The sequence below is a fragment of the Erithacus rubecula genome (genome assembly GCF_903797595.1).
Source record: "Erithacus rubecula genome assembly, chromosome: Z".
Lineage (NCBI taxonomy): Eukaryota > Metazoa > Chordata > Aves > Passeriformes > Muscicapidae > Erithacus > Erithacus rubecula.
The window spans coordinates 19,062,442-19,081,948 of NC_136661.1; the positions used below are offsets into that span (position 1 = coordinate 19,062,442).

At 37.5% G+C, this 19,507-nt stretch overlaps 1 long non-coding RNA gene across 7 annotated transcripts in view; it reads left to right on the top strand.

The window, feature by feature from the left end:
- The window catches only part of LOC306814547, a 74,927-nt gene that overhangs the window by 48,536 nt on the left and 6,884 nt on the right, over positions 1-19,507 (top strand). For 4 of the 7 annotated variants that reach the window (XR_013777195.1, XR_013777196.1, XR_013777197.1 and 1 more), the window contains one exon: positions 3,443-3,734. The exons of 2 other annotated variants lie outside the window; for them this stretch is intronic. This is a non-coding gene — a long non-coding RNA (uncharacterized lncRNA). Of the gene's footprint in view, positions 1-3,442; positions 3,735-3,789; positions 5,094-19,507 lie in introns of those variants that run through there. One more of the 7 variants, XR_013777194.1, reaches the window with a different exon arrangement.

The window sequence follows — 19,507 nt, forward strand, 5'->3', positions numbered from 1 at the left end:
TTGATGAACCTGATCTCCTTCTGTGACAGGTGACCCACTTAGAGAATGACAGAAATGCTGTAGATGCTGTCTGCCTGCACTTCAGTAAAGCCTTTGGAAGTTTCATACAATATTCTCATGGAAAAACTGGCTGCTTATGGCTTGAATGGGTGTGGTCTTTGCTGGGTAAAAAGCCAGAGAGCAATGAATATTATATTATAAATAATTATATAGTTATATTCAGCTGGTGGTGGTCACTGTGGGGTTTATCATGGCTCAGTATTGCAGCCAATTCTGGTTTTTTCATCAGTGATCTGGATCAGGGAATGAAGTTCACCCCCAGCCAATTTGCAGATGACACCCAGCTGTGTTGGAATGTTGATCTGCTGTTGGGCAGGAAGGCTCTGCAGAGGGATCTGCACAGGCTGGAAAGTGACCAGTGAAAAGGGACTTGGGAGTTCTGGTCCACAGCAGCTGAGCATGAGCAAGTGTGTGCCCAGGTGGCCAAGAAGAGCAGATATAATTTCTCATTATACCATGTGTTCAACATAGTCCCAGTTCAACTGCACCCAATGATACCTGAGGAACCTAGAGACTGGGGCATGTTCCTCACATTTCCACGAAGCTTTCCATCAGACTGACTATGTCCAGGTGCTAGAGAATGGGGATAAGCTTCTCTGTCAAACACAGATAAAAGTCTTTTTGGTTTTTAAGGAAAAGAAAGCAGAGGACAACTCCATAGCATTAAATAAATTTTTTATGAAGTCTGAAAAGAGAAATGAGAATCAGCAATTCGGGTAAAAAATTTGATAAATAATTACAAGAAATCTGGCTGTGATTTTTTCATAATGATTAGTGAAAAGTTGTTAGATCTGATCAACAGAAATATTTATCAGGAGAGGAGGGGAGCAGTTAGTTACCTTGCAGCAAGAGACATAGTGAAAAGGAGCAGGATGTTAATTGTGGTGTCTAAGTGTCATCATTAGGTGAGTACTAAAGCTGTCACTCTGTCACTCTATAATAATATCCTATTAGTTAGGACAAAAGGAAAATGCCAAGAAAGAAGTTCAGGCTGAAGTTCATACTAGAAATAGTGCTAACACACTTAGGGTTACTAATCATGTTAAAAGCAGTGGGTGATGTTTGAGACAGTTTTCATATCTGTAAACAGCATTGTGCTTGCACAGAAAATACTGGCTGCAAGAACAGAGTACTATTTAGTGGCTACCAGCATATAGAAGACTGAGAAAACATAATGATCTCCATGACTTCATCCTCCAGCAGAGGGAATAAGTTTCTCTAGCTGCACAAGGAGAGACAGACACCAAGTTGTGACAGTCATCGAGACTTGTCCACTTTGATCAACAACCAGCTGAAAACCCATCTCTCCCAGCTGGTTTCTCCTGAGATTTCTTGCAGGTGGGGAACTGCAAGCAAGCCTGAGCCCACTATCCCTATTTCCTCCACACACACTTAAAGGAGAAGCTGAATCATATATATGAAGAAATAATTCTGCAAACCATGTCAGAGGAAACTCCTTGTGTTTCCTAGAGTGGCAGCTTACACTTCAGGGAGAATGAGAGCTTCAACAAATCTTTCTCAAGTGAGATCATTCAGTTTATTTTTTTGTTCAGTTTGGTTTTTTTGATGTGGTTTGTTCTGGTTGGTTTTATTTAAAGAAATTGTAAAGGGGCTGAGTCCTTATAATATGTCCTTTATGGCAGAGTTGTTCCAAAGTTTCTCCTTCAGTTTCCTTTAATGTCGAGTTAGAACCCAAAAACCCAGCTCTGTAGAAATGTCACATTCCTTCAAAATCTCTCTGCTTCATGTGTGTTTTTGAGAAGTAGCTCCTGCTTTTTCTGGCAAAAGGAATGTTTCACTTCTGTTAGCACTGCAAAGCCAAACACAGTGTAGAAAAAGGATCTGGCCTCAGGCCATTCTTGTGCATCAGCAGCAGCACTGTCACTTAATTAGCAAGCACAGAACAATGATGGTGGGCAAGAATAGAAGAGGCAGCTTGGCTTTTAGATTCCATATTTTATGTGAAGAATTATCAGAAGGAAAAATATATTTTATTCTAAGCAAACGTGATGAGAAAGGAGTGTAGAAAGAAGTCACTCCTATATCTATTTTTCTAATAATAATATATATCAAACTAATAATCAGCAGTAAATAAGAGAGAATCTTTTTAAGCTTGGAATAATCAGTTCTGTAACTAACCTCTGACTGCAATTGGCAGTGTACACTTATGCATCTCATCTATATTTATAAATACAGAGACTACTAGCATTCAGCTAAAAATAATAAAAAAACCAAAACAACAAAGAGACAAAGATATTGAGCATGACAGTTACAACATATGGGTAAAAGAAACAGGACAGTGGAAGGTGAAATGTGCATTTCAGAGGGGTTATAATGTTCACTGAAAAGGAATGAATGAATATTTATGAAATTGCTATTATATTTCAAATCCAAAATTTATATTTATGTTTCTTTTCTCCTTTTATTCAGTGTCTTTGTTTAACATTTTTAGATGCAAGATATACATATGGACACAAAACCTGTCTGCACAAGCTTCATTGCTGGGGTTTTTTTAACTCTGCTGATATTATCTTTGTGAACTATTATGTTTGCAAGGGGGAAATCTTTTGCTATTAGCAAAGACAACTAACAGAGGAAAATAACATAAATCAGGCCTTTTGAACTGCATCTTGCTCTGTTGATTACCACAGATGAGTGGGACAATATTTCATTATCTTAAGGAAAATATTTTCCTTTGAGAACAGACATAACCTGTAGCCAGTTATGATCACAAAAGGAAGAGCAACAGGATGGACAGCTGGACTATCACATCAAAGACACTGAATTCTAAAATGGCTCAGTCCAAAGTAATGTAAACTAGTGCTATACAGGAGGCCAGACTGACCTTCATAGAAATCTTCACCTGGTCCTCAAATGACTCCTCCCCTCTGAAAAACTTAATTGTCTAATTTGACCCAGCAATTTAATAGTATTTTCTCTCACTGGAGAGAAATGAAAACACAACCCAGTCATTAACAAAGTGTCATTTAAGTGTAAAAAGTGTCTGACTAGACACATTTGCTAATAAATACATAAACACAATGCCAAGTCTGTCTATTATTTTTCCTTTTTATTTGCACGAGAGATTCTTTGACTCTGAGGCAGAAATAGGATTCTAATCAAGCCTAGACAATGCTGCAGCCCAGGATGAAGTTATCCTAAATATAAACTATAGTAGTCACATTTCAACTTTATTTTGTAGTTAAAGAAAGAACAAATGAACAAAGAAAGTATTGAAGAGAAAAGGAAGATGTGACTTTGCACAAAATACACAACTTAGCTGTAATGATTATATAAACAAAACCTGTTCACCACTGAGAAACTTTCTGTTGGCTTATAAGTATTTTTCATATTGCCTTTGTTTTACTTCCATGTCTTAGAGGCATTTTTCAAGGATCCTCCCTGAAACAATCCCTTCAAACATCTGTTCAGAAAGTCAGGACCTATAAAATCTCCTCAGGACAAAAAGAAAGCTCTTTGCTTCAGGAGATCTGCAATCTGATCCATATTGGTAGGTTCTGAACAGAAAAGAAAAAGAGCAGAAAATAATTGTAAGGATATACCCATATAAGGATTTTTATATATTAAGAAAAGGGGAGATTTCTGGGTGTTTTCTTCTTTTGTGAGTACTTCTTCAATATTTAACCTTTTCCCATTTTTTTCCTAAAATTACTGGTTTTCCATCTTGCTGTTTTCCCCTCATAACTTACTTGTCCCTTTGTCCTCCAGGTGGATGCTACTCTGAGTCTTTCTGATTAGATTTATACTTTGATACAACTCAAGTCTGCTTCTTAGGCTGGCCAGTGACCTTCACAACAGACTTCCCAAACCCTGATGCATTTTGGTCTCCCCTGTCTGACATCCATCCTAGCCTTCAGAGCTTCAAAACATTACTGCTTCCAAGATCTCTGGATCAGAATGTGCAGACATGGAGTGAGATCAGTCAGGGCTCCTGGGACTGAGCCTGACCACTCACACCTATCAATCACAATGTGGTTCCTGTGCACATGTGCTGGAGGGAAAGGTGCTCCTCCTGCCCATCTTCTGCTACTCTCAGCTGCCCTTATATGCACAAGGCCCATGTTCCCAAACATCCTACAAGCTGTTTTCTGGTTTTCTCTAAACACTATGTGGTGGTCAAAAATCTCCTGAACATTTAGTATTCCTCCCATTTGAGGACACTCGTCTATATGAAGCTTAGTTTTGTGGGGATCTTTTTTGACATTGCTGGGGCTTGCATTCCTCTCACAGTTCTGTGTGCTTTTGTTTCTATTCACTAAATATGCTGATTACACAAAATCAAATAAATTATAGCTAGGATGTCTTCATTCTCAAGGATCACATTTCAGGCAATTGTCTGGTCAAAGCAGCTTCTTTTGATCTGAAATGCTTATGAACTTTTAATTTAGGACACTAGGAGATTCAGCTAATTCTAGAAGTAACCTGTACAGCCACATATCTTCTGATTACTAATTGGTAGTATATCATGTGGTGGTTTAAGAACAGCTGTAAATTAAACTACAAATAAGTCTCTCACCTTCCCCCCACCTCTTCTGATAAGAGAGGTGAAAAGGCAGAGACCATATATTGAGATAACAATCTAGTGAAAGAAAAAGCAGTGGAACAAGAAATGCATAGGAACAGAAACAATATTAGAAAATAAGTATACAAAATGAGAAAGTGCCTTACACACTAAAGGGTTTACCACCTCGACTTAGTGCTGTGTGGCCACTGGAACAAAGACAAGATATCAGGTTGTCCCCATAGTTGTGTCCATGTGGCTTTCACCAGACAAAGACAAGGTTGTGAGCTCTGCAAGACAAAATAGAGAACAAGATGGACAAATCCCCAAAAGCCAAATGGTCAGTGTTGTGACACACCACTGCTTTGGATGCTGGACTTGATCCTCTTGATGCCTGCATCTGGCATTGGCATTATCACTTTTGCCCATTCCTCACTGCTCTCCTCAATTGCCTTCAGCTTGGCTCCTTTCAGCTCAGGTCAGATTTGGCTGCACTTGAACTCACCTCCACCACTCTTCCCTGCAGATACTTCCCACTCTGGTGCTGCTTTTCAGCACTACATATCCAAGCTGTGTTTTGGAGGAATGGGAAAAGACATGCACCAGTCCAGCTGGCACTGTCCCCAGTCTCAGAGGGAGAAGAAACCATGCCCAGCTTTAGCCCAAAGCCACACTGCCAGCAGTGACGTGTGTAATAGAGAATAGCAGCCTGGCCATGCCTGCACCTCTGCCCCTCTCACCGCCAGGGCAGAGATTCTGGCAGGGATTCCTCCAAGTCCTGACTTGGAACCATATCTCCAGGCCTAGAGCTGGAAGGAGACTCCATCTCACCAAATTTGCTTCAAAATAGGAGCAACCTGTTTGGCAGTCTGCAACACTGAGCATCTTTCACTTGATCTATATTCCTTCCCTTCAAAATGTTCCCCCTTTCATCCCTAGTGGCTCTCACACCCCTGACAACAAAACGGTAAAAGCACACATTACTGACAGGCACATTCTGGGTTTGGATTCTGTGACTTTTAGCTTCCAGTATTATTCCTAATTTTATTCTCTTGGCATCCCATGTACTGTGTTTGCCTCTAAGTCTCCAAAACTTTTTTCCTCCCCAGTGCTTATTTTCACAAGATAATAAAAGGGAGAAAATTTGAATAATGAAATGCTCCCATATCAGCTATGAAAAGTACATTTTTTTGTACATCCAAAGATTGTAACCTAAGCCTTGCAGTTTTGCCTTTGTTTCTTAATGTGGCTTAAAATTCTATTCATCTAGACAAAGAGTGGGTAACTCCCAATTACACTAGGATGAAAGAATCGTTTCATCTTCTTTTGGTTTTAATGTATTCTTTTAAGATAATGAGCAATTCTTTCTATTATATCAAATGACAGAGGAAGTATTTCCCTTCATCCTTCTTTCTTTGGTCATTCCCAAACTGGAAAGAGCTTAGTCCGCCTACTAGCACCATTTTGCAAAAAACTGTGAGCAGGGGTGTTCTCATTGTGTGCAATGGAGAAATGAAAGTGATTATTTAAGCAAAGTAATTCATTCTAGGTTGCATGTAAAATTAAGGTGGGGATCTGGAGATAACCCATTTTTGCAGCACACAAGTGCCTGTCAAACACTTGTACACTAACAATATGATACTTCCATGAAAGTCTCATTTTCAGTGGAAATTACCTTAAAGGAGCTTTCTCAATCAAACTCCTAAAGCAGCTCTGTCACTCAAGAATCCCACTAAGAGTGAATCTGTGAAGAGAAGTTGCTCTTTCCACTGGTGAAATTGAGGATATGTGTAAATAGAGTAGAAGAGAAACTTTCTGCCCCTGAAATGGCAGATTTGGCAGGATGCAAGTGGTGCTTTATTCCCACCCTATATATAGTTAGAGTTATACTACCTAAAATTCTATGAATTAAAAAAACTTACACACCTTACCAATTTACTGGGTTGCAAATTTATCAATCAACTATGGGAAAGTCTGTATTTAATTTCATAGATCTGCATCTCTACAAAGAATAAAGGATATGCTGAATGTTTTTATAGAATTTCTCCTCTGGGTCAGTGAATTTTAACATTGCACATACATTTTATAAAAAATTGAAGAATGTTAATTGTCTATATTTAAATAAAATAAGTGCTCCATTTAATGTAATATTTTTTGTCCTCCTGCAGAGTCTCAAAGCATTTTGACAAGTTCTGCCCTGATTTATAACAACTCAGTTCTCAGATCAATTAGAGCTTATAAAATTATTTGAGGAAAGCCGGCATTTCTCTGAAGATGTGACAGATCTTATCAAAAGCTTCAATAGTCTGAATAGTCTGAAAAACAATCCCAGGCTGTAAACCTTTGCAATGTACCAGCCAACATGTACCCAGTTAAGCTGGGGCAGATGGCACAGGGGAAGGATTAACCTGCCTTCAGGCTTCAAAACAAAAAAAAAAAAAAAAAAAAAAAACCTCCACTAACAACAAAAATATAGTTGGGCATTAATCCAGACGAAGCTACTGCGTACATGTATCTGAGCCTCTGTCCTGCAGAGGAAGGGTACTTTTATCCCTGTTTCCAAAAAAGAGCAGCAGGGTGCCATTTTTGAGGGGCAGAGGAGAGCTACCAATTCTTCCAGTAATCATAGGATCTGCAAATAATAACCTACAGATTTCTCTGTTATAGCTGCCTTTCAGTGCAACAGTACAGCCCCTATTGTATTCCTAGCAGCATTTTGTCAGGTCTGGATTTCATGTTCCATGGGACAGAGTGTCTGCTCCTCCCCAGGGGATTTTTCCATGGCTAGTAGCTCTCATGCCCAAGAGGTTTCCTCCTCTAAAATCTCTTCTGCTGTTCTTAGCTACCTCTCTTATTGTCAAGTCACTGTACATAATTCCTCTGTACTATTGGTGCATCCATCCCTTCATATGTTCATTCATAAGGTTTTTGCAGTTTATCCTCCTTCAAGAGTTTAGCTATATTTTAAGCAGGTCAAAAAATCCCCAGCCTCTCTGTGTTTCATCTCTACAGCAGCCCTCCTTATTTCCTGAATATCTACTTCCCTCAGTGCCATGTAGTGAGAAGCATTGTCCAGCAGATATTCCATGTATAACCACAGCACCTTATATACAGGGAGATTATTATCAACCCAGCTTTTTGACATCAGTCTGTACACAGCCCTGTTCCACCAGTGTGTTTTGGTGCATGGGTTTATGTATGTTAACTGCAGACTGAGAAGTAGGACAGTCTGTGAATGCTGAAAAGGAGTTTTCTGTTGTTTGTGAGATAGTTTTGTAAGTCTCAACAGAGAATAGTAGATAGCTGGCTCTTCTTCTCAAACAGTTCTCTAAGATTCAGCACAGAGGCTACTTTATATGCATTTTGTCATTTAGGCTGAAAAAGACATGATGAAACATTAGTGGGAAAGTCTAATTTACGTTATACAGCAAGTTAACACTGGACTAACACCAACTCTACTCCCTCCCCCTACCCTTTCATGTTATCTTTCCCATTTTAAATGTTGTTGTTTTGTTGTTGGGCTTTTTTCCTAGCTAAAGAATCAATTTTCTCTCCACCTTCTGCTGCAGTAGATCTGCAGTTTCATTGTGTGCTCAGTTCCTCCCAGGCATTTAGATGTTGCTTGTAAATGTTGATATACCAAGCTTATTACTCCCTCTTTTCAGTCGCCAATTAAAGCACCAATTTAGACTCACAAAAATCCTTGTTCCTAGTAAAGATCATTAAAGCCAGTGTTAATGTGCTTAATAATCCTCACACTAACACAGTTTTTTTCCCAGAAGCCATAACCTTTGCTTTTGCCACTCTACAGGAAGGATGTTGTCAAAGACGCAAGTTTTCCCAGCCTGTTTATTTTCAAAATAAGTAGCATCATATGTGTGAATGAAGGCATTTAGTTTTGTATGACTTTATGACACAAATGCCTCAAGACTTAATGACACAAATATCTCAGAAACTCTTTCAGCAGCTGTGAAAAGATCCCAAGAAATCCTAGCTAGAATAAGATCCCTACAGTTTTAAGCAGTGATTTCAAAAAGTATGTTTATTCATGCAAAGTAGGGGGCCATAACTCCTGTAAGGGAAGACCTGTGAAGAAAGACCTATGCAAATACTCAAATAGAAAGAGAATGAATTCATTATTCAGCCAAACACAAAGAAATAATTTAGAAAACAAATAAAGATATTGTGTCTGTATTGCACCTGTCCCTATAAAAAGCTATCCAAACATGGATTTCTATGGTCTGAGCTTTCCTGGTAAGCAGGTGGATAGTCAATGAGAGACACATTCTGTTTGATGCCACTTTAGAGCATACCAGACATCTTTGCTGAGTGTTCATATAAATGCCTTTCTTGAGCCCCACACAGACAAAGGCCTCTGCAGAAAAGCACCTTATCAAGAAATTACACACTCATTTATGCAGAACTTCTGGCCACTTTACCATTGTTTGTCTGCAAACTGAGGCATGTTTGAGTGGTTAGAAGCTTCTTCCACTCAGGCAAGGAAGAAAAGGGAACGGTACTTTCCTGTTTTTAAGGTAGGGAGGCAATGGGCTTACAAGGAAGGACAGAAAAGTAAAAGGAGAATGGACAAGAATACATGATGTAGGAGAGAAGACAAGTAAAACAATAATACAAAACAATAGTACAAATGTACAATTAGTTTCTAGCATTTCCTATTAAAACTTGGTAGCTAGATGTTACCATGTTATTGATCTTTTTTATGACTAAGGATGTATCATTTTTCTAGTGTGTCTTTGTTTAATTCTTCATTAGCCAGCTTTACAGGGCTGTACTGAGAACAGACACACAGGTTGTAAAGAACTCAGGTGCTATACCAACTCTCTGCGGAGTGATTAAAGCAGAATGTAAAATGTTTAAGTTCTAGATATTTACTTCTGACAGATAGGCTGCTTTTGTATTCTTAAGCTAAGTTTCTCCATTGATTGGCTAAATAGAGAGACACACACTGGTCTTGTAAACTGCAAGCTATAACTAGCTCTGACAACCCACCTGGTATCTTATTAGCATTTTATTTTTACTGTTAGCGTAAAATTATCCTGATCAGAACTGCATCTTTCTACACTGCAGAGATATTCCTCCTGCTTCAGGACTCAAAGCAAATTTAATTCGTTCTCATAGTCCTGTGCTAAGGACCACAGTTATTTCTTGGAATGAGTGCTGTGATTTTCCTGAGGTACCAGGAGAATCAGGTGGCCAAGCCAAGAAAGGTCAAAATTGTGAAAACTCCATTGCTGATACCAAGTAGTGCAATATACATGTATTTGTTTAAATCACATGAGCTAGAAGTAACAGACACAGTGTGGTTTTTACAGACTTCATCTGAGCTGCTTCTCATTTCTGGACTGACAAATGAACTTCACCTTCCCCTTCAGTGGTATGGGCTCCCAAGCACTCATCTCACTAGATCAGAGGCCAACAACTTTCTGATTCAAGCTCTAAGGCTGCCTCCAAGTTATGAAGAGAAGCCCCATGTACAAATTCAGACGAAAGTAACAAAGTCATAGTTAGTTACTTCAGCTTTGTTTTAACGAAAACAAAAGAATGTTTTACCTACAACAAGCATCTCAGATATGACATTTACAATTTTCTTCAGAATTCCAGTTTGCTTTCATTGCTCAAGAAAGCACGGTAGTTTCAGCTCAGGTTTTTCCTTGTTTCATGTCCTAGGATTTAGAGCTCTTTGGGTTTAGGGGTATAACTAGGAGCTGGAGGAGACCTGTGTTGTTGTTAGGTTATTAGGCAGATAGTCAGTCTGCCTGGGTCTCCTCACTAGAAAGCTAGAAAAGAGTTTTAAACCCCCTCTGTAAAACTTCTTTGAGCTACTAGGAGTACTGTTATTGACATAATAATTGTAAGCATGGAAAATATTGTGAGTCATTTGGAGAAAGGAAAAGGTGTGAAAAGGTTTGGTTTAATTGCCTCATAGTAAAACACATTTTGGAAATCTCTCATCAACATGATGAAGCAATGTGGAGAATTTGATAGTGAAGAGGGAAGGATGCAGTGTAACCAAATTGCAATGGGGCATCCTGATCCAAATCAGTTCTGTTATTGTTTACACAGTCCAAAATTAGGAAATCAGGGCTTGATATTAATTCATTATTGAATTATATCAATACAGAAGAATTAATGTTTCTCATAATGTTCACAGACAATTTCTCAATTTGAGAAATTTTAACACGCACCAACCTCAATTATTGTGAATCTGAAAATGGCTTGAGCTTCAATATTTTTGTAAATTGAAGTTATATATGAAGGTCTTACAGTCTTCTTCAAATCAAAATATGTTGGTGCTGTCCAGGATGCCAATTATGTGGTTGCAAATGCAACATGCAAATTCCTTGCAATTTTGAAAGTCTGCTTCCTACAAGTGCCACCAAATTCCAAACTGCAGCATATAAATACCACACTTTTGGAAAAAAATGGTTTCCAATGTCTGCCTGGATGCTTTATTTCTGCACTGCATGTGCTTTGTCAAAAGGGAAAAGATGATGCAAAAGCTTTTTTCTTGGATCACAAAACACACATCAACAACCTTCTCATGCTTTTAAGTTGTGTACACTCAGATATGACTGAAAATGCATGCAGAGAGGAGTAACCTGTAGCTTGATGCTGCAAACACATAAAGTAATAAATTGGAGAAAGACCAATGGCACCATGCACGTGTGCATGCACACAGACACTCTTCCTCATGAGAGCACTAACATCTTGCAACCATTACTTCTCCTGTGATACAGACATAATCTAGTTAAAATGGAAATGTATTAGGAAAGTCAAACAATTAATTGATCCAAGAAAGGTTGTTTCATGTTTTGTGTAAATCAAAGCTAGAAATTCATTTGAGGGACACTGCCGTATTGTAGACTAAACAGAATTTGGCATGAGCGCAGCGCTTGGTTGGGTTAAAGTTGTTCTGCACTACACATGGTCAGTAATCCTCAGCAGAAATGTTAACTCAATTTGTCAGCATTATCTTTATGTCAACAGTAATGCTTAAATATTTACAATAGACATAGTACTCTGAGGGTTCGTAACGCAAGATAAATTGGAAAAATGTTAACAAAATGGATGGTACTAATACAAGCCCTTGGCACTTTGTACTCTTCAATTTTATATACAAGAAGGTTTGTCTGAAAGTTAGATTTTATTAGGCTTTATGGTTTATTTGCTACCTCCAAGCTCTTGCTAAATTGAAGCAGAAATTTGTATAACCCTTGTAAAAACAGAAATGTATTAGGTTAATGATGCATGAGTACTGAATCCACAAGAAAGAGGCCTAGACTTTTACATATGCTCTCTGGACCAATTTCAGTCTTGATAAAAATAAGCATGAATAATATAGACTTTAAACTGAGTTGCACCTGTTTATACGCTGACACAATTTGGCCCTGTATCATCAAAGACATTATAAAAATACAACATATCTTTCTGTAACATAACATGTTCCATATATAATATCATTCAAAATGCACTGCAAGAAAAATTAAAACACTGTAAATTTTACAAATAGATAAGAACAAAAAGAAACAAACAATAACTTGAAGAAAATTCTTTCATTGTAGTTTCATTGCCACTCTGAAATAAGAGGAATAATATAATGATGAAACAAGACACTTCTTAGACACTTTACCTTTGCTACTCTCCCTTTTTCAGAGTCCTTGCTGTATATTCGTCTAATTAATTCTTCTAATGACAATGGTTGTGAAAGCCAGGCATTTATTCTAACCATGTGTAATTTTATCACCCTTAACTTTTAATCTTTTCTTTGTGTGAGTTTCTGGTTCTAAACTGTCCCTCAGCATTTGCTCATCCCCTTGCCTATATTCTCCAATCAACAAAGTCTGCCCAGTATTTCCTCCAGTCATAATTCACCAGATAGCAGCACATGAGGAATCTCACTGCCTATTTTAACATGATATTTTTAACAAAAAAATTGTAACCACTGCTTTCCTCGATGAGACAATTGCACTTTTCATTGACAGTATTTATGTTAGTTTTAACTTACTTTCATAGACCTACATATCATTATTCCTCCATACTGGTTTCTCCACCACTTTCTACAGCTAGTTTATTATCTGTTGTCTTGCTACTGCTCCTACCAGAACCTGTCATCTTGAAAACTTTGTTTCTACCTGCCTCATTTTTGGCTCTTGCATTTAAGTCTGAAAATGTTTAGAGATGCCATTTTTTAGATAGTCTGACTGTCATAAGAGGGAAAAAGTGACATTGTGCAGCAAAATACTGCCACATAAAAGGAATTTCTTCCATCTCACTCCTTTTTTTCATTATGTTTACATACAATTTCACTAGGTACAAATCCTGTTTGTTTTCAAGCAGTTCTTGTCTCCATGTTTCCTCAAATTTCATGATCTTCAGTTATCATTTGACTGCTATATTGTAAACAGGAAAAATAGTCCAAAATAATAATAATTAAAAGAGCAGCTGACATTTTTAAGGGAAAAAAAAAAAAAGTTATGTGAAAAATATATTTCTCTTTCCTAGATGATTGACCTAGTAGGTTTGTCAAATGAATAACTCAGTGTCAAACTTTCCCAAATATTTCTGTTCCTGCTCCAAAAGAGCACTATGTCAAGGGACTAATTACTGAGAAGAACTGACACTGGAAAACATGCTTCAAAGCATTTATTTCAGACTATAGTGTCAGACAAGTGATATTTGCTTTTTTCCTCTTCCTATTGGCTCCTCATAAATTGGCAATGCTTAACTTTTAACTATTCTGTTTCAAGCTAATCGTCATTTAAGCTACATTCAAAAATAGTCACGCAGTTATACATTAAAAAGAGCATAATGAGAAACGGGTAAATAAAATCCAGCTGCTTTCTACTGAACACACATACACTTTCTATCTATAGAACACTCACTGTTCTTTAATTAGGAAAGCCAGCTGGGATTTGAACTTTTCTTTGAAGGAAGCACAGAAGCAATGTTTAGAAAATGTATGAAATACCATCTTTTCTTTGAGCTGCCACTCAGGCTTTGAGTCTTTTGCTCCATATTCTATTCGCCATTCTTATTCCGGACCTGTGATATCCGATTCCTGTTTCTGTAATTTCCATCTTTTGTTCACAAGTCTATCTCTCACAATAACACTATTCAGATAAGGTATGTCTTTGAGTAGGCAGCTACTACCTTTTTTTCCCCTCCTTGTAAAGGTCCCATTAGTGCTTTGGGATCCTGTGATACAAATGTACAAAGCAAGAGCCCTCCACTGAAATATTTAAGCTCACTTTTCAGTGCTGCATCAGATAGCATTAGCAGGGAGTTTTTATAGTTTACCTCACAAATTATGGAAACTATTCTCTGTAAACAAAAAGAATTAAGGGAGCGCAGCAAAAGATATACTTGTATTACATTGCCAGTGCATTATGATGTCTTGGCACCGAAGGAAAAATGTAAAATGATTTTCCTAGATAAAACACCTTGCAAATAAAACATATGCATGCTGTGACACTTTGCCCAAATATTCATTATTCAATTGAAAACTGTATGCTTTCAAGAGTTAAAAACTAAAAAGATTAGAGTAATGACCTTAAATTGCACAGAAAAAGACAGAATATTTTTATTATATCTCCTTTTAACATAAGGATTGCAATTTTTTCAGGTACAGACAGAGCAAAAAAAAAAAGATCAGCACTGCTTCAAGGAAAGCAGTAAACCTATAAGAAAACCCACTGTGTTTCAAATAATTGCAATTAACAATAAGAAATTTATGTTTACTATTGTAGATATTGCATAGAAATATATGATGTGTATTTATACACAGAAGCCCCAACTTGCAAACTCTTGGATCTTTGCCAGCTGTGTGCTTTGTGACTTTAAGCAGACTACTTATATTTGCAGATATGTCACCTTATCTACCTGGAACACAAGAATGCTACCATTTGCTTCAAAGAGACTCGATACAGAAGTGCAATTTTTATAATAGTACTTACAATTCTTACAATGTACTTACAATGAAAAATATTTTATGCATGTCTGAGTTCTACACTCCAGCTACTTATCAATAAAAAACAAAATTCAATGAGATTCCATAGGCATTTATTGTTGGATGAAATTTAAAATTATATAAAATGAATGGTATAAGTAACACTAATTGTGTAATTTCAAGTGTTTTTTTCCAAAATTATGGTAATTTATGGTTCTTATAACAAAAAAAGAGTGATTAAAAATTTGTTACTAGACTGATTAATCACATTAACACTTACCCAGTAGCTTAGGACATGAAGTAATTAAAATAGTCTTCATCTGCAGACAAACTGACAAAAATTTTGAAATATATTTGTGAAAGTGTGAAATGCATTAAAGTGAAATGCCAAGATAAGGCATTTTCTTACTAGTTGATCACATTTTATTTTGGAAAAAAGGTAAAAAAAAAAGAATATGTTTTCTGCAAAAAGCTGAATCTGTATATTCTGACTGGACCTCAGAAGTTTGTTTACCTTAAGACCTATTTATTTTTTAGTTTTTAGATTAAAGAGGTTGCAACAACTAGGAACAACTACAATTAGGGACAACTAATTGTAAAACCAATCAAGGACAATTAGGTCACTTACTGTAAACAGCACCAGTGGTTGACATTTTGTGGCTATTCTAAAGTCTAAATATCTAAATTCTAAACATCTAAATTAATATCTCTAAAGTCCACGAAAACCTTAATTTTGGATGCACTGTGTATACCATACAAAGACACATTTCAACAGAGTGCTCACTGAACTGAATTTAGATGGTATTAAACACAGCTGTGTTGAGAACTGAGGTTAAGCTGTGCCTGAGTGCTCTGCTGGACTGGAGGTGCTCATTGCTGCACTTGCTAAGTGGAAGTTTGGTGCAGTCAGAGCTGAAAATATGATTTTAACAGCTTTTTTTTTTTTTTTTTAAGGAAAATAAGTACCAATAAGCACTCTTCTGAGCAATGAAATATGAATTCTTTGATCTCACTGACCCGTTTCTCTTTGTCCTCTCAAGCACTTCTGGTCTCAACAGTCAGCAATACAGAGACACCAAACAGAGGAAGCACATCTGCTAGTCATGGCACCTACTCCCTGGCAGACTCCTAGCAGCAGCTGGCTGCAGTTTCAGCTTTATCTAAAGCTATGTCCCATATTCAGGCTGTTATGTGATCTATCTTTGCTGCTTTCTCTTCCTAAAAGCTTTCTCCGTTCCCTGAACTTCTCTGCTTTTTTCGCATTTGTGAATGAGGTGCTGTATGACTTGCTCATGAAATCGCTACATAGGCTGTTTTACAGCCCCGGGGTGTGAGCCAGGGATCTCCCCACATTTGTGTGCCTCCTGCCTCTAAGCAAGCAAGACAGGAAAACGAATTACCCCATGAGCACATTTACATGCTGGGACCGCAACTTCAGTGCAGGAAGGTCAAATGTGCAAGCACAGACTCTTGAGTGCCTTTTCAAACCATATTGCTGCTTGCCACACAAGTAGGGAGCTCGTCACATATAAGAATTTACAAGTAATGCCGCTGAGAAACTTATTTTCAAATCCTGATCTTTGACCTGTTGCCCCAGAGCCTGCCAGAACCACAGAAGCTGCACTCGTGGCCTGGGCACGTGTAAGCACAGCACGGTTTACTTGGGGAAGATTCAGGAGCCTGTTTGATTTGCTATGTTTACAGCCGAGGGGCATTTGCAGGTGCATGTCTAAGCCACAAAGGCATAGGAAAGCCTCACCAGTACACACCGAAGAGGATGCCTTTGATCCCTGGAGGTGCACTAATGCACTGCTGCAGAGAAGACTCTCCTCCTGTGTGTTTGAGAATATGCCATGATCAGCATCAGACACAGTTGGATAGGCAGGAAAGACCATCTAGCTTCCTTGAAACCCAGTGTCATACTTGAAATATAATAGGTGAATAAAACAATAAGCTTTCCAAAATGTACTGAAATGGGGGGGGGGGGGGGGGGGGGGGGGAACATTTCAGTGGAGACTGAAGCAGGTCTAAATTGACCATACAAATACCTGCACATCATTTGTGTATGTGTTAATTATAGCATTTCTTTTTTAAGAGTTTTGGCCATTGCAGTCACCTGAAAAGACTTCTCCATAGATGTTCCAAATTCAATTGAAGGCAATTTCTGCTTCCTAGACTTACTCTTGGCAAATACTCTAGCAGGTATTGAATATAGTCTCAAGTTCAACCTTTGGGCTGCTCTAGCCTATCAGTGTAAAGGAAGAGCTGCTGTAAGTAGTCTTCAGGATTGTCATACAGTGGCCATTTTGGCAATGTGCATCTGCTCCAAACTTCCTTTGTGTTTTTATTTTACTTCAGTGCATCTTGAAAGAGGTCTTGAACTGGCACTGGCTTTCCCATAATTGAAATGTGGGAATTTTTGTGGGTTTTAATATGTGCAAAGAGAATTTTATTTTCATTCAAAAAGAATGATCATTGAAACATTAATTTAATATTTGACACTTGTATAGTAATTATCTGTAAATATTTTCAAATAAAAGGAGAAAAGGAACTTAAAAAACCCACATTTTGAGGCAGGGGAGTGTCCTAAAGATCTATAACAAATTTTATGAAGTACCTTGGAAAGCAGGAGATAGATGCAATAACAGAACACATGCAATTAATTATCTTGTCTTTGCCAAAGACAGTGCTCTTTCTGGTTGGAAGTGGACCACATTTCATACTGAGAGAATAATCTGTCATGAATGAGTAATTCCATGAGGTTTAAGTTCCTTTGCTCTCTATCAGACACCTGTGAATAGATCATTTTCACTGAACTTAATTGATATTCACTGAACTGGGATACTTGCTTAGTTCATCAAGTATTTTTGCATATTTGAGATTTGAGTTATTCTACTGAATTGTGATCAGCTGAATGAGTGACCAAGCATATGATGTGCTTGAAAGCACAGATCATACCCACTCAAAACACACGTTGTTCTAATCTATTCTCTGCTTGGAAAAGGACTCAAGTATTTCTACTACACATTTTCTGTGTACACTTCTAAATTATTTTCTCACTAAAATCCTATAATTTGCATAATTCTCATGCATGCAAACTCAGATAAGCTGCAGGGAAAAAAACCTGATTCTTAATCACAATCTGTTCAAAAGCTGTTTTAAATGTTAATATACATGATGATCCTTATGATCTCAGCTCATTCAGCAAAAAAAGAAAAGGAATGGAGAACTCTAAAGTACACAGTAGATTTTGGATTCACGCATTTATAAAACAGAAAGAAGCTGCCAAAGCACGGTAGTCTGGTATCTCTTGGACATCCTAAATATCCTTTGGAAACATTTATTTCAAACTGAATCCAGAAGATAAGGGAAGAAAACTGTAATTTCTCTACTAGAATCTGATACAACTTGTGTAAGAAATGAAGTAGTCATTTTCATTTATTTATAATATTACCCAGACACACCAGAAGTACAGATCTTTTTACTTACCTACCTGACCATAAAAGCAGTAATCAGGTAAGTGCTGAAGACACAGCTCTTACAGTAACACATTTTACCCACTGTATGCACTTCAGTGGTGAAAAAAATCTGCTTTTGTATGAAAAGACAGAAAATCATAAAAACACTGGCATCCTCAACAGGACAAAAGTGTATACGCAAGTCAGGAGTATTTTGGAAATTGAGACTGGAATTCTGCCCTGATTATCACTACCCAAAGAGAGGTAAATAGAGCCCAGTCTATATTTGGTGTTAATTGGCAAAAGAAAATAACTGTAATATTCTCACTATGGACAGCATGTATTTTTCAAATGCATGACAATATTCTCTCCTTTCTTGCCTAAGCTGTTCTAGGAGGCTGGACAATCAGGACTATAAATAGAATTGACTGAACTCTCTAAGTATTTGTTTCACAGTAATGATCAGCTGGGCTTCTCTGTGCTCTTCACCATGAACCAAGCCTTTGATGATGACCTCAAGCTCTCAAGTCGAATTTGCTTTGTGGAGGATTTCATACTACATCATAAATAGATCTGATGCAGTTCCCAGCATCAAAATACGTGATATGCAAATATCCATGCCAGGGTGTTGAGGCATCTGGCATACATGTTTTTTTTGACGCATCAGATCTGCCATGCCCTTTTTCCTCTCTCCATCATGTGGAAACACAGACAGATAAATCTGGTCACAAACCTCCAGGACTTGACCCTAAGGGAGAGTACACCCAAATGAAATGTACTCAGAAATAAATTATCAAAATATAAATCACTGAATATCTTCTATTTGTAAGAAAAATGGGGGAAATCATTGTGAGACTATATTTTCTTTTGTTCTTATTCCATAAAAATATCACATGTTGATTTTGGTAAAAAGCATAATAACCAACATGTGGTTAGACAGGAAAGCCCAGAAGAATTAACAAAATCTGATGAAACTCTGAATAATTCCACTTACAATAGTCCACATCTGGGAGATACACACAAGCAAGCTTTACATCAGAGAAAAATAAAATCACAATGTTCCACATTCACCCATAGGTTTAAGACCATCAGTCTGCCACACTTAGGTTTTCTTGCCCTGTGGGACTCCTTGGGGACCACTTGGTTACTCACTGTATTGCCACTTCTAAGACAAAAATTTCCTCTTTTCAGGAGCTATCCTTGAGTGTTTATCTGACAAAATAGGCAATTCTCTACAACAATCTGGATTCAAAAACTTTCTATCCTACTTCATCGTCTTTCTGCTTTTTTTGTATATGTCTCCTCATTCTTCATGTAGGAGTATATCACTCCTACATATTTAAGCTTCTTCACTTGACATCTGTGTTATACAAAATGGAAGGGTTGTGACATACTTGATAGTAAAGTAAGAATGGCCATTTTACCCTTGTGGATTTCATAAACAGTTGCCTTCGGTGGCGAAAAACATGAATTAATCACCTGCCTAACAATGGAAAAAGA